This window comes from Hyaena hyaena, unplaced genomic scaffold (genome assembly GCF_003009895.1).
Source record: "Hyaena hyaena isolate Hyena2069 unplaced genomic scaffold, ASM300989v1 scaffold_386, whole genome shotgun sequence".
NCBI lineage: Eukaryota > Metazoa > Chordata > Mammalia > Carnivora > Hyaenidae > Hyaena > Hyaena hyaena.
The window spans coordinates 1,301,526-1,313,529 of NW_024081020.1; the positions used below are offsets into that span (position 1 = coordinate 1,301,526).

General features: G+C 38.3%; 1 protein-coding gene across 2 annotated transcripts in view; it reads left to right on the forward strand.

Moving 5' to 3' along the window:
- RCOR1 (REST corepressor 1) overlaps window positions 1-12,004 on the forward strand; it is a 119,509-nt gene that overhangs the window by 63,040 nt on the left and 44,465 nt on the right. The gene's annotated exons all lie outside the window — the stretch shown is intronic.

Genomic DNA, 12,004 nt, shown 5'->3' on the forward strand with positions numbered 1-12,004 from the left:
TCTGACTTCTTGGTTTTATAGAGGACAAACTTTGTCATTTGAGAATTCTTAAATGTTAAGGTAATTAATGGGGTAATTTTGTGAGGTGAAAAAAGTACTTTAGCTTTTGATCTGTCTTTATGCTTCTGTGAATTTATGGTGCCTCTAAAATCTAGGCAGTGTATGTAATGGTTAACATAATGAGGTCTGGAAATCTCCTGCGCATGGGTGAGATCTTGGCGAGTTACTCAACTCTTAATTTTCTCATGTGTATGATGAGGATGGTGCTGGTACCTGCCTCCTAGGTTGTTAGGAGGATTAAATGAGCAACCACATGTGAAAGTAGCCAGCAAGTGGTACAGAGTAAGTATGCATATATGTTAATTGTAACAGTAGCAATTATGTTATACTAGTGTTGCTGTACAGGTTGATTTACATTTCTTTCTGAATGCCCAAAATGAGAAACCAAAAATTTGGATCAAAAAATGATTTTTGGCTCCTAACCTAAACTTAACACAGGTTAAATTTATGGATGCATAGTTTCTCAGGATATAGTGAAAGTGTGGATGGTCAGTTGGTACATTTAAGAATAAGAATTTACCAGTTTTTATTTTACCTTTTAAATGTTTATTTATTGTATGTGTGTGTATGTGTTTGTGTGTGTGAGAGAGAGAAAGAGAGAGGGAGAGAGAGCAGGGAGAGGGGCATAGAGAGGGAGAGAGAGAATCCCAAGCAGTTTCCTTATTGTCCACGCAGAGCCCAAAATGGGGCTCGAACTTATGAACCACTGTGAGATTATGTCTTGACTTCAAATCAGAAGTTGGATGCTTAACCAACTGAGCCACCCAGGCGCCCTGAATTTACCAATCTTTTTTAAAAAATTTTTAATGTTTATTTTTATTTATTAAAAATTTTTTTAATGGGTATGTGTTTTCTTTTTTTAATTTCTGAGAGAGAGAGAGCGACAGTGTGAGCAGGGGAGGGTCAGAGAAAGAGGGAGACACAGAATCTGAAACAACCTCCAAGTTCTGAGCTGGCTGTCAGTACAGAGCTGGACACGAGGCTCGAACCCATGAACTGTGAGATCATGACCTGAGCCGAAGTCAGAGGTTTAACCGATTGAGCCACCCAGGTGCCCCTATTAAATTTTTTAAAAATGTTTATTTATTTTTGAGAGATACACAGAGAGTGAGCAGGGGAGGGGCAGAGAGTAAGGAAGACTAAATCCAAAGCAGGCTGCAGGCTCCGAGCTGTCAGCACAGAGCCCGATGAGGGGCTTGAACCCATGAACCATGAGATCATGACCTGAGCCAAAGTTGGACGCTCAACCAGCTGAGCCACCCAGGCACCCTTTGAATTTACCAGTTTTTAAAGCTTTATTCTTTTATTATTTTATTGATTCTTGCTGCTAAATTATTGATCCTACTCTGGGTTTGTTTGTTTTAGTTAGTTTATTTGTAATCTCTACACCCAACCTGGAGTTCAAACCCCAAAGATCAAGAGTCGCATGCTTCCTGGGCTGAGCCAGCCGGTGCCCCTAGAACATTGCCTTTTTAACAGTTGCTCCTGGTACCAAGAGGATAATGCGTATGTTGTATCCTACGGAAACAGTCCTTTGGCCTTAATTCACAAATTTGGGCAGAATGTTGTTTATAATGTTTCTATCCTTAATTTCTAATGGGTTTAGAATTATATCCACCTTTATGATTGCTAAAATTATCTGTTCCTTCTCAAATTCTGCAGATATTAGTCTATTTTATTAGCTTTTTCTAGAGACCAACCTTGGTTTGGTTAATCCTCTCTTTATATTCTGGTTTTCTGTTTCATTAATTTCTGCTGCCTTCCTTTCCTAGGATTTATTTTATTCTTTTCATGTTCTTAAGTTGGATGCTTAGCAAAGTAATTTTTAGCCTCTATAATTTATCATAAGCGTTTCAAGCTGTAAACTTTTGGTAAGTTAACCCCTTCACTGGTTTCCATAAGTTTGTAGTGTTCTGTTGTTCAGTTTTAAGTGATTTTAATTTTTTTTTGGTCAATATTTCTTCCTTGACTCAGGATTATGTTAGGAATATTTTATCTTTTCTGACTATATGGAGATTTTTGGCTTATCTTTTAATTATTGGCCTTTAGTTGCATTGTGGTCTACACAGTGTAGTCTGTATTCTACCTATTCTTTGAAATATGCTGAGAGTTGTTTTATGGCCTTGTACATGGTCATTTTTGTAAAATATTTTGTAAATTTGCTTGAGAAGACTGTTTATGCCTTAATTTTTAGGTGCAGCCTTCAAAGCATGTCCAGTAAATAAAAACTGTTTACTTGGTTAGGGCTTCTGTATCTCTTAGTTTTTATTTGGATTGTCAACAGACGTGTCCATCTCCGGTGCGATGATGTGTTTGTCACCTTCCCATTTGTCCAGCCATTTTTGCCACGTTTATTTTGATGCTTCATTAAGGGCATATAAAATTACAGTTGTGTCACTAACTTTCCTTTGTCCCACTCAGGTTTCATTTTGTTAAGGAGCCTTTTACTTTTCTCTCCTGTACTCATTTAGAAGTTTCTGTATCCCAGCTGTCAGCAAGTATTTGTGACGTCTTACTGTACACACTTACTTTAACATCTAAAGTTGGGGCACCTACGTGGCTCAGTCCGTTGAGCATCCCACTCTTGATTTAGGTTCAGGTCACAGGCCTAACGGGGTGTGTTATCATGGACCCTGTTTGGGATTCTCCCTCTTCTCTCCCTCTCCTGCCTGTACACTCTCTTTCTCTCTCAAAATGAATAAAGAAACTAAAGTTAATTTTTCATCTTTAGAATGGTTCGGCTATTATTCACTGCCCCAAAGTTATGTGGCAGTAATCTCCAGAATTTTAGTTCTGCTCTTTTTCAAAACCCCCTAAATTGAACATTATTTTTATTTTTTTTATAGGCATTGTTTACAAAATCTTGTTTACTTACCATTTCTTTTTTGAATGTCAACCTTTCAGGATTTTTTTTCTTTCCTGAGCAAAAGGTAAAAATGTCCCAAAGTTGTCATGTATGTGAGAACATTTGTAGTTTGCCGTATTTCTGAGAGTTTTGCAAGATACATTCTTAAGATTTCCTCTTAGCACTTGAAAGACATGCTACTCTATCTGGCTTTGGGGGAATTTACTATCAGTCTGTCATTTTATTTGTAGGTGATATTTTTCTCTCAGACTTTTAAAATTCATATCAACCTCTACTAAAGTTCTTTTTTTAAGGTATAATTGACACACAATGAAATGCATAGATCTTAAGTGTTAAGTGAGATTTGACAGCTGTATATTCCTCTGTATCTTACACTTCAGACAGAGTAAACAGTTCCCTCAGCACACACAATTCTCTTGGACCCTTTCCCAGTGATCACTCCTTTCCTACCATCCAGGCTCATTTCTGTCACCACATAATGGGTTTTACTCTTCATGGATGTCATATTAATATACTAATACAGTATATATTCTTTAGTATCTGGTTTGTTTTTGTTTTTGTTTTTGTTTTTCTCTTCGCTTTGTTTTTGAGATTAATCCATGTGGTTGCTTGTGTCAGCAATTTGTTCCTTTTTATTTCTGTGAGTAGCATTCCTTTGTTTGATTGTGCCTGTATTCCAAATCTGCTGATGGATGCTTGGATGGTTTCTAGTTTTTGGCTATTATGAATAACATTCTTTTTGTTGATAAATATTTCTCTTGAGTAAAATATAAAGGAATTGAATTCCTTTTTTGTCTCTGGAATACTTCAATATTATCATAATGGGACGTAGGTCTTGGTTTCTTTTTGTTCATCCTGCTCGGTAGACGTGCTTCCTTTGTTTGTGGGTTCGTGTCTTTGATCCTATCTGTAAAATTATTAGGTTTTATCGCTTCAAACATTACCCCCTTAAGTCTTGTCTTTTCTTAGGACTTTGATTAGACCTGAGCCAACAAGTATCAGATACTTAACCACCTGAGCCACCCAGTTGCCCCTTTTGATGCTGTTATGTTGCGTACTCATTCCAACTTCTATTTCTTTAAACATTTCATGTGTATTTATAATTCTGTATTTGTTAATTACAGTATCTACAAACTCTAATAGAATTTTTTTTTTTAGTATTTTCATCTTTGAATCTGAAATCTTGATTGATCTTTTTGTGGCAGCCGGAGAGCTGAACCCACGTAGGACAGTGGGCTTTTCCCCCCTTTCTGCAACGCCAAGGAGAGTGAAAAGAGGATAGTCTTGGTTTATAGTTACAGGGGTTTGGTTTGGTTTTGTGAGAGAGAGAGAGAGAGAAAGGGACATGTGCAAGCAGGGAAGGGGCAGAGAGAGAGAGAGAGAGAGAGAGAGAGAGAGAGAGAGAGGGAGAATCTCAAGCAGGCTCTTTGCTCAGCGTGGAGCCTGACATGTCGGGCTTGATCTCAGGACCGTGAAATCATGACCTGAGCTGAAACCCTGACTGAGCCACCCAGGCGCTCCTAGTTACAGGTTCTTAAAGTTGCTTGTTTATCACCTACTTCATTTAGGCACTAGATCTATGGTAATGTGTCTCACTGTACACTATAAAATTGTAAGATCAAATTTACTAAAACTGAAAAAATATTTTAACTGAAACTGAGTGTGGTACTGCTTTCTTTAGTTCATTTCCATTTTATTTTATTTTATGTTTTTTTTTTTTTTTTTTTAATTTCTAGGAGAGAGCGTGAGCAGGGGAGGGTCAGAGAGAGAGGGAGACACAGACTCTGAAACAGGCTCCAGGCTCTGAGCTGGCAGTCAGCACAGAGCCCGACGCGGGGCTCGAACCCACGAACAGAAAGATCATGACCTAAGCGAAAGTCGGACACTTAACCGACTAAGCCACCCAGGCGCCCCTATTTTTTTATTTTTATTTTTTAAAATATTTTTATTTCTAGGAGAGAGAGAGAGAGACAGTGTGAGCAGAGAAGGGTCAGAGATAGAGGGAGACACAGACTCTGAAATAGGCTCCAGGCTCTGAGCTGGCTGTGAGCTCAGAGCCCGACGCGGGGCTCGAACCCACGAACCGTGAGATCATGACCTAAGCGAAAGTCGGACGCTTAACCGACTAAGCCACCCAGGCGCCCCTAGTTCATTTCCATTTTAATAGATGTCCCTGTTAGAGTTCAGAGCTCTTGAATTATGAAGATACATTTAGTTTTTGTAAGTAATCTGTGTAGGTTTTCCCATTTTTAGGAAAAGAGAAACATAAGAGCTAAACTTTTCATTATGAAATGATTCATCACAGATTTTAAATGAATTTTCTTAATATTTTTCTTTAAAAGAAAATGTGATTGCAGACATAATATTGGAATGCATTTTTATGATGAAAAATCCAAACATTTAGAAAATATATGGAGAAGAACACAAATTCCATTTTTCCTCCCAATCCACTGCCTCACTTCTTTCCTAGAATTATCCACTATTTAATTTACAAGGTGGTTTATCTTACCTACAGTTTGCATTTTTACTTTTTAACTTATTTGCAAAGAAATACATATGCTAAAAGGAAATAAAACAAGTATTCTCAGTTGTTTTTTATAACAGCTTTATTGAGATATATCACAAAAAATGTACAGTTCACTTGTTTAAAGTATACAATTCAGTGATTTTCAGTATGTTCACAGAGTTATACAACATCGTTGCAGTCCATTTTACATGCTCCTCCTCATCCCACAGAGAAAGCCAGTAACCATGAAGCGGTCACTCTCCATTTCTCCCGAGTATTGGACCCCTTCTGGTGGTCATTGGTCCGCAGAGTTGCCTATTTGGGACATTTCCTATGAGTGGAATTATACAGCAGCTCTCACCTAGCACAGTGCTTTCAGGTTTCATCCATATTGAGCATGGATTAGTACTAAATTCTTTTTTATGGCAGCATAATATTCCATCATATGGATATACTATGCAGCTGACCCTTGAACAGTACAGTTTGAACCGCGCACACCTATTTAAATGAGGATTTTTTTATGGTACTGTAAATATCTTTCCCTTAGGATTTTCTTAATAATAATTTTTTTTCTCTAGAATACAGTATTGTCAGATTATGGTATATAATACACACAACATATGAACTATGTATTAATTGACTGTGTATGTTATCAGTCAAAGGTGGTCTACGAGTAGTTAGGTTTGGAGGGAGTCAAAAGTTACAAATTTTTGAACGGGAGATTGGCACCCCTCGTAACCCCCTGTGTTTTTCGAGAGTCAACTGTGTATCCATTCATTAGTTGATGGACATTTGGATCATTATCACCTTTTGGCTGTTGTGAACAGTGGTGCTGTGAACATTTGTATAGGAGTTTTCATGTGGGTATGTTTTCATTTCCCTGGGCTGTATACCTAGGAATGGTAACTATATTTCTCTCACCTTTTGAAGCACTGCTAGACTGTGTCTCAAAGTGGCTGTACTATACAGTTTTTATATTCTCATCATTCAAGACAAATAATCCATTTTACAAATGGGCAAAAGACTTGGATGGATATTTCTCCAAGGATTATACACCCTTGACCAACAAACATATCAAACATACTTCATATCATTAGTCATCAGAGAAATGCAAGCCAAAACTACGACACACTACTTCATACTCACTACCTAGAATCAGAAAATCCAGTATTAACAAGTGTTCGAGACGATGAGGAGGAATTGGAACCCTAGGACTCCTTGGAGGATGTAAAATAGGAATGTAAATTGTTCTCTGGTCTCAAGCAGTTAACAAACGCAGTAAGCCTTAGGGAATGAGAACTAATTCAGTTTCAGGGCAGAACAGAAAATATGCCAAGAGTATTTCCCTTAGTGTGGGACAAGATGATTTCCAGTCAGAACATCAGTGCTGGATTAGGTAACGTCATATCCCACAGTGAATGCTTTTTATTATTTGTTTCTTTAATTTTTTTTAATGTTTTATTTGTTTTTGAGAGAGAGATAGAGACAGCATGAGCAGGGGAGGGTCAGAGAGAGAGGGAGACACAGAATCTGAAACAGGCTCCAGGCTCTAAGCTGTCAGCCCAGAGCCTGACGCGGGGCTCAAACCCCGTGAGATTGTGAGATCATGACCTGAGCCAGAAGTCGGACACTTAACATCCATTACTATGTAATCCTTCTACTTCCAGTCAGGTCTGGGCTTATTGTTATTTTTTCTTTTTTAGAGGCAGTGTGCGAGTGGAGGTGGAGGGAGGAAAGGAGAGGGAAAATATATATTAAGTGGGCTCCATGCCCATTGTGGAGCCCAACACAAGACTTGGCCCCACAACCCTGAGACCATGATCTGAGCCAAAATCAAGAGTTGGCGCCTTAACTGATTGAGCCACCCAGGTACCCCAGTCTGGATTTATTTTTTAAGGTTTATAAAACTTGGCCATCAACTGTAAACAAAGAGAGCAGCTTTATTAGCTCCCTCAGCAGACATTGGTATCTATCCAGAAATTAATGACTTTGCTTTGTTTTCGTCATGTTTATTTCTTCAGTTTACACACAGCAAAATGGATTCAGTTCTGGTGTACGTGTTTGTGAGTGTTGAGACGAGCGTAGTTTCACATCACCAGCCCCACGGTTGGGATACAGAATGGTTTCATCTCTTGAGAAAGTTACCTTGGACAGTTCTTAGCCTTTCTGCTACTTCTTTTTTTTTTTTTTTTTTTTTATATATATTTTTATTTATTTCTAGGAGAGAGAGAGACAGCGTGAGCAGGGGAGGGTCAGAGAGAGAGAGAGAGTCACTGACTCTGAAACAGGTTCCAGGCTCTGAGCTGGCAGTCAGCGCAGAGCCCGACACGGGGCTCGAACCCACGAACCGCGAGATCATGACCTAAGCGAAAGTCGGACGCTTAACCGACTAAGCCACCCAGGCGCCCCTTGCCCATTTAAAAAAAAAAAACTGGGTAATTTTCTCACTGTATTTTTGAAGTTCTTTATACATTTTGGGTACAAGTCCTTTGTCAGATATGTGATTTGTAAATGTTTTCTCACAGTCTGCATTATCTCTTACAGTTTCTTTTGCAGAGCTAAAGTTTCAAGGTTTTGATTAAGTTAAATTTACCCTTTTTTTTTTTTTTTACTTTTATAGATTATACTTCTGGTGTCATATCTAAGACCTCTTCTCCTGAACCAGGTTCATGAAGATTTTCTCTTTTTTTTTCCTAAAAAATTTATAGTGTTAGGTTTTATTTTTAATATGAGATCCACTTTGAATAAAATTCTTGTAAGGTTTGAGAAATAGGTTGAGATTCACTTTTTTAAATGTTTATTTATTTTGAGAGAGAGAGTACAGGCATAGAGAGAGGGCATGAGAGAGTCCCAAGCAGACTCTGATTGTTGTTTTATTGCTTTCTTTCATTCATTCATCCATCTGTTTATTCATTAATTCATTCTTGCTTACATTGGTTTCAGATTCGGCCAGGGGGAGGCAGATCCCATCATTCTTTGAACACTTTTTACCTCCTGGCATAACAAGATATTTTATGGTCTTCTTGTACATTTCCTGTCGTAGTCCTGGAATCAACCATTTCTCCAAGGAGACCTAGTTTCTTTTATTGGAGAATGGTGTTTAGAACCAAGATCTGGGAGCTAGATGTGCTCATGTGCTCATTATCGCTGGATGTCGTTGGATCAACACCCTCTCAAAGGACATTGAAAACTTGAGTTTGTACTGTTACACGTCAAATCTTGTCCAGCACTACAGACTTCTTTCTAGCCCTCCCTTTAACTCTTTCACTCAGCATAATTGAGATTCATCTTGTATGCTTAAATAGCTTTTTTTCTTTTTTTTAAGAAAAATTGCTGAGAAAAATTATTCCATTGAGTAGATGTACCACAATTTTAGTTAGGAAATTGCCAGATCCCGCTCCCTCCCAAGTGATGGCATCATTTTGCATTCTGACCAGCAGTACATGAAAGTTCTAGTTTCTTCACATTGTCAAACCTTTGTATTGTTAGTCTTCTTAATTTTATGCTTTTTATAAGTATGTTTTGGTATCTTAAATGGTTTTAATTAGCTTTTCTCCATTGCCAGCAATAGACAAATTATGGAAAAAGCCCAAATGTCCATCCACTGATGAATGGATAAAAGAGGTGGTGGTGGTAGTGGTGGTGGGGTGTGTGTGTGTGTGTGTGTGTGTGTGTGTGTGTATTACTCAGCCATCAAAAATAATGAAGTCTTGCCATTTGCAATGATGTGGATGGAGTAGACTGTATTATGCTAATAAGCGAAATAGATCAGTCAGAGAAAGACAAATACCATCAGATTTCATTCATATGGGCTTTAAGAAACAAAACAGATGAACATATGGGAAGGGGAAAAGAAGAGAGAGGTAAAGAAGCCGTAAGAGACTCTTAAAGATAGAGAACAAACTGAGGATTAATAGAGGTGGGTGGGGGATGGGTTAGGTGGGGGATGGGTTAGGTGGGGGATGGGTATTGAGGAGGGCGCTTGTTATGATGAGCACTGGGGGCTGTATGGAAGTGATAAGCCAGTGAATTCTATTCCTGAAACCAATATTGCCCTATATGTTTATTAAATAACAATTTGAAAAGCAAAAAAAAATTTGTTTTTCTCTAGTGACTAATGATTTTGAGTAGCTTTACATTCCTTGTGCTGTTTGCTCTACTTATACCTTCTTTGGAGGCATGTTTATTCAAATCTTTGCCCATTTTTTTAAACAATACGATTATTTTCTTTGTGTTGAGTTCTGAGGGTTCTTTATAGATTCTGGATACAAGACTTTATCAGATACCTGATTTGTAATTATTTTCTCAGTCTTTGGCTTGGCTTTTTGTTTCCTTAAAAGGCTCATTTGAAGAATGGAAGTTGTTTGGATAAAGTCCAATTTATGAATTTTTTTCTTTTATGGATTGTGCTTTTGGTGTTGTATCTAAGATCTTTTTCAACCTAAGTTCGAAAAGATTTTTTCATGTTTTCTTCTAGCAGTTTTATAACTTCTGGCTTCACATTTAGTTCTGTCATCAGTTTTGAGTTAATTTTTGTATATTTGTGTATGTAAGGTATGTATCCATTTTGATTCCCCCCCCCCCCAAATATTTGTTTATTTTGAGAGAGAAAGAACAGGGGAGGGGAAGAGAGAGAGAGGGAGAGAACCCCAAGGAGGCTCCGCGCTGTCAATGCAGAACTCAACACAGAGCCTGGCGCAGATCCCGCCAATCATGAGGTCATGACCTGAGGCAAAATCAAGAGTCAGATGCTTAACTGAGCCGCCCAGGTGCCCAAGTTTAAAAAAAAAAAAAAATCCATTTGTTCCAGCATCATTTGTTGATCAGATTCTATTTTCTCCATTGAATTCTGCCTTTGCACATTTGTGGAAGGAAAATCCGTTGGTCCTATTTATGTGGTTCTGTTTTTGGGACTCTGTTATGTTAATTTATATCCCTGTGTGCCAGTACCACACACTGTCTTAATTACTGAATCTTTATAATTAGTTTGATTCAGGTAGATTTTCCAGTTCTTCTTCTTCTTTTTTTTAAATGTTTGTTTATATTTTGAGAGGGAGAGAGAGAGCACAAGTGGGAAAGGGGCGGAGAGAGAGGGAGACAAGAATCCAAAGCAGGCTCCAGGCCTCGAGCTGTCAGCACAGAGCTGGACAGTTTTTCTTGAACTCACAAACTGTGAGATCATGACCTGAGTGGAAGTCAGACACTTAGCTGACTGGGCCACCCAGGTGCCCCTCTTTTTTTTTTTTTTTTTTTTTTTTAAAGGTTATTTATTTTGGGGAGAGAGTGAGTGGGAGAGGGGCAGGGAAACCAAGCAGGTTCCACACTCAGCGCAGAGCCCAAGGCAGGGCTTGATCTCAGGAACCATGAGATCCGGACCTGAGCCGAAATCAAGAGTCAGTCGCTTAACTGATTGAGCCATCCAGGCACCCCTGAAAGAGGTATTTTTCAATTGTGATGTTTATTAACAATTTTGATTTTTACTTTTTAAAAAAAACTATTGATCTCTTTCCTACAACTTTGCTAAAACTCATTTTAGTAACTTTTTGTAGATTCTGTAGATTTTCTGCCCAGATGATCAGGTCATCTGTGAATAAGACTGGTTAATTCTGCCTTTCCAATGTGGATTCCTTTTATTTATGTTTTGACTTTTGATTTTTATTTGAAATATAGCAAGACTGTATTCCATGTGGGTTCCTCATCTTTGTTGATTTCATTTTCTTTTCAGATTATGTGTAGCGGTAACACTGAGCTATGTATAAAAAGGTGTACTCAGGGGTAAATGGGAGCATCTTTCTTTTTTCCCCTTCTCTTCCTATCTCCATCCTTTAAACCCTGATCCCACCTTGTCTGATTCATAGCATCCACGCCTTGGTTCTTTCCTTCCCACCATGACTCCATCATTTTTCTTTGAAGTCACTGCCCCATAAGTTTTACCAAAAGTATAGAAATTATTTCTTCATAATTTTTAAATTTTTTTAAATTTTTAAAATTTATTTCTGAGAGAGAGACAGCATGAGCAGGGGAGGGCTAGAGAGAGAAGGAGATACAGAATCTGAAGCAGGCTCCAGGCTCTGAGCAAGCTGTCAGCACAGAGCCCGATGCGGGGCTCGAATCCATGCATCGTGAGATCATGACCTGAGCCTTAGTCGGATGCTTAACCAACTGAGCCAGCCAGGCGCCCCAGAAATTATTTCTTACAAAAGCTGGAACATATTGATAGATAACATTAAGTAAAAGATTAGATATCTGGCAGTCTCATTAAAACAAGAATTCTTAAACCTGGCTTTATGAATTTTCTAAAAGTGTGTTTGTATTGGTGTCTGTATATGTGTGTGTGCTTATATTTCATCGAGATTTTTTTTCTGGAGAGTGGAGTCCATAACTTTCACATCCTTAGAGGAATTTATTTAAGCAAACAAACAGAAAGGTAAGAATGATACCTTTAGAATGAACAAGTTTGGGCCTACCCCATGCAAAGGTTAGTGAGATTAGTGAGCCTCTTGTGTCTTGAGTCCTCTGTACCTTTGAAGATAACGTTTAAAATGTCCCTGTTGTAGTGAGTGCATGACTGT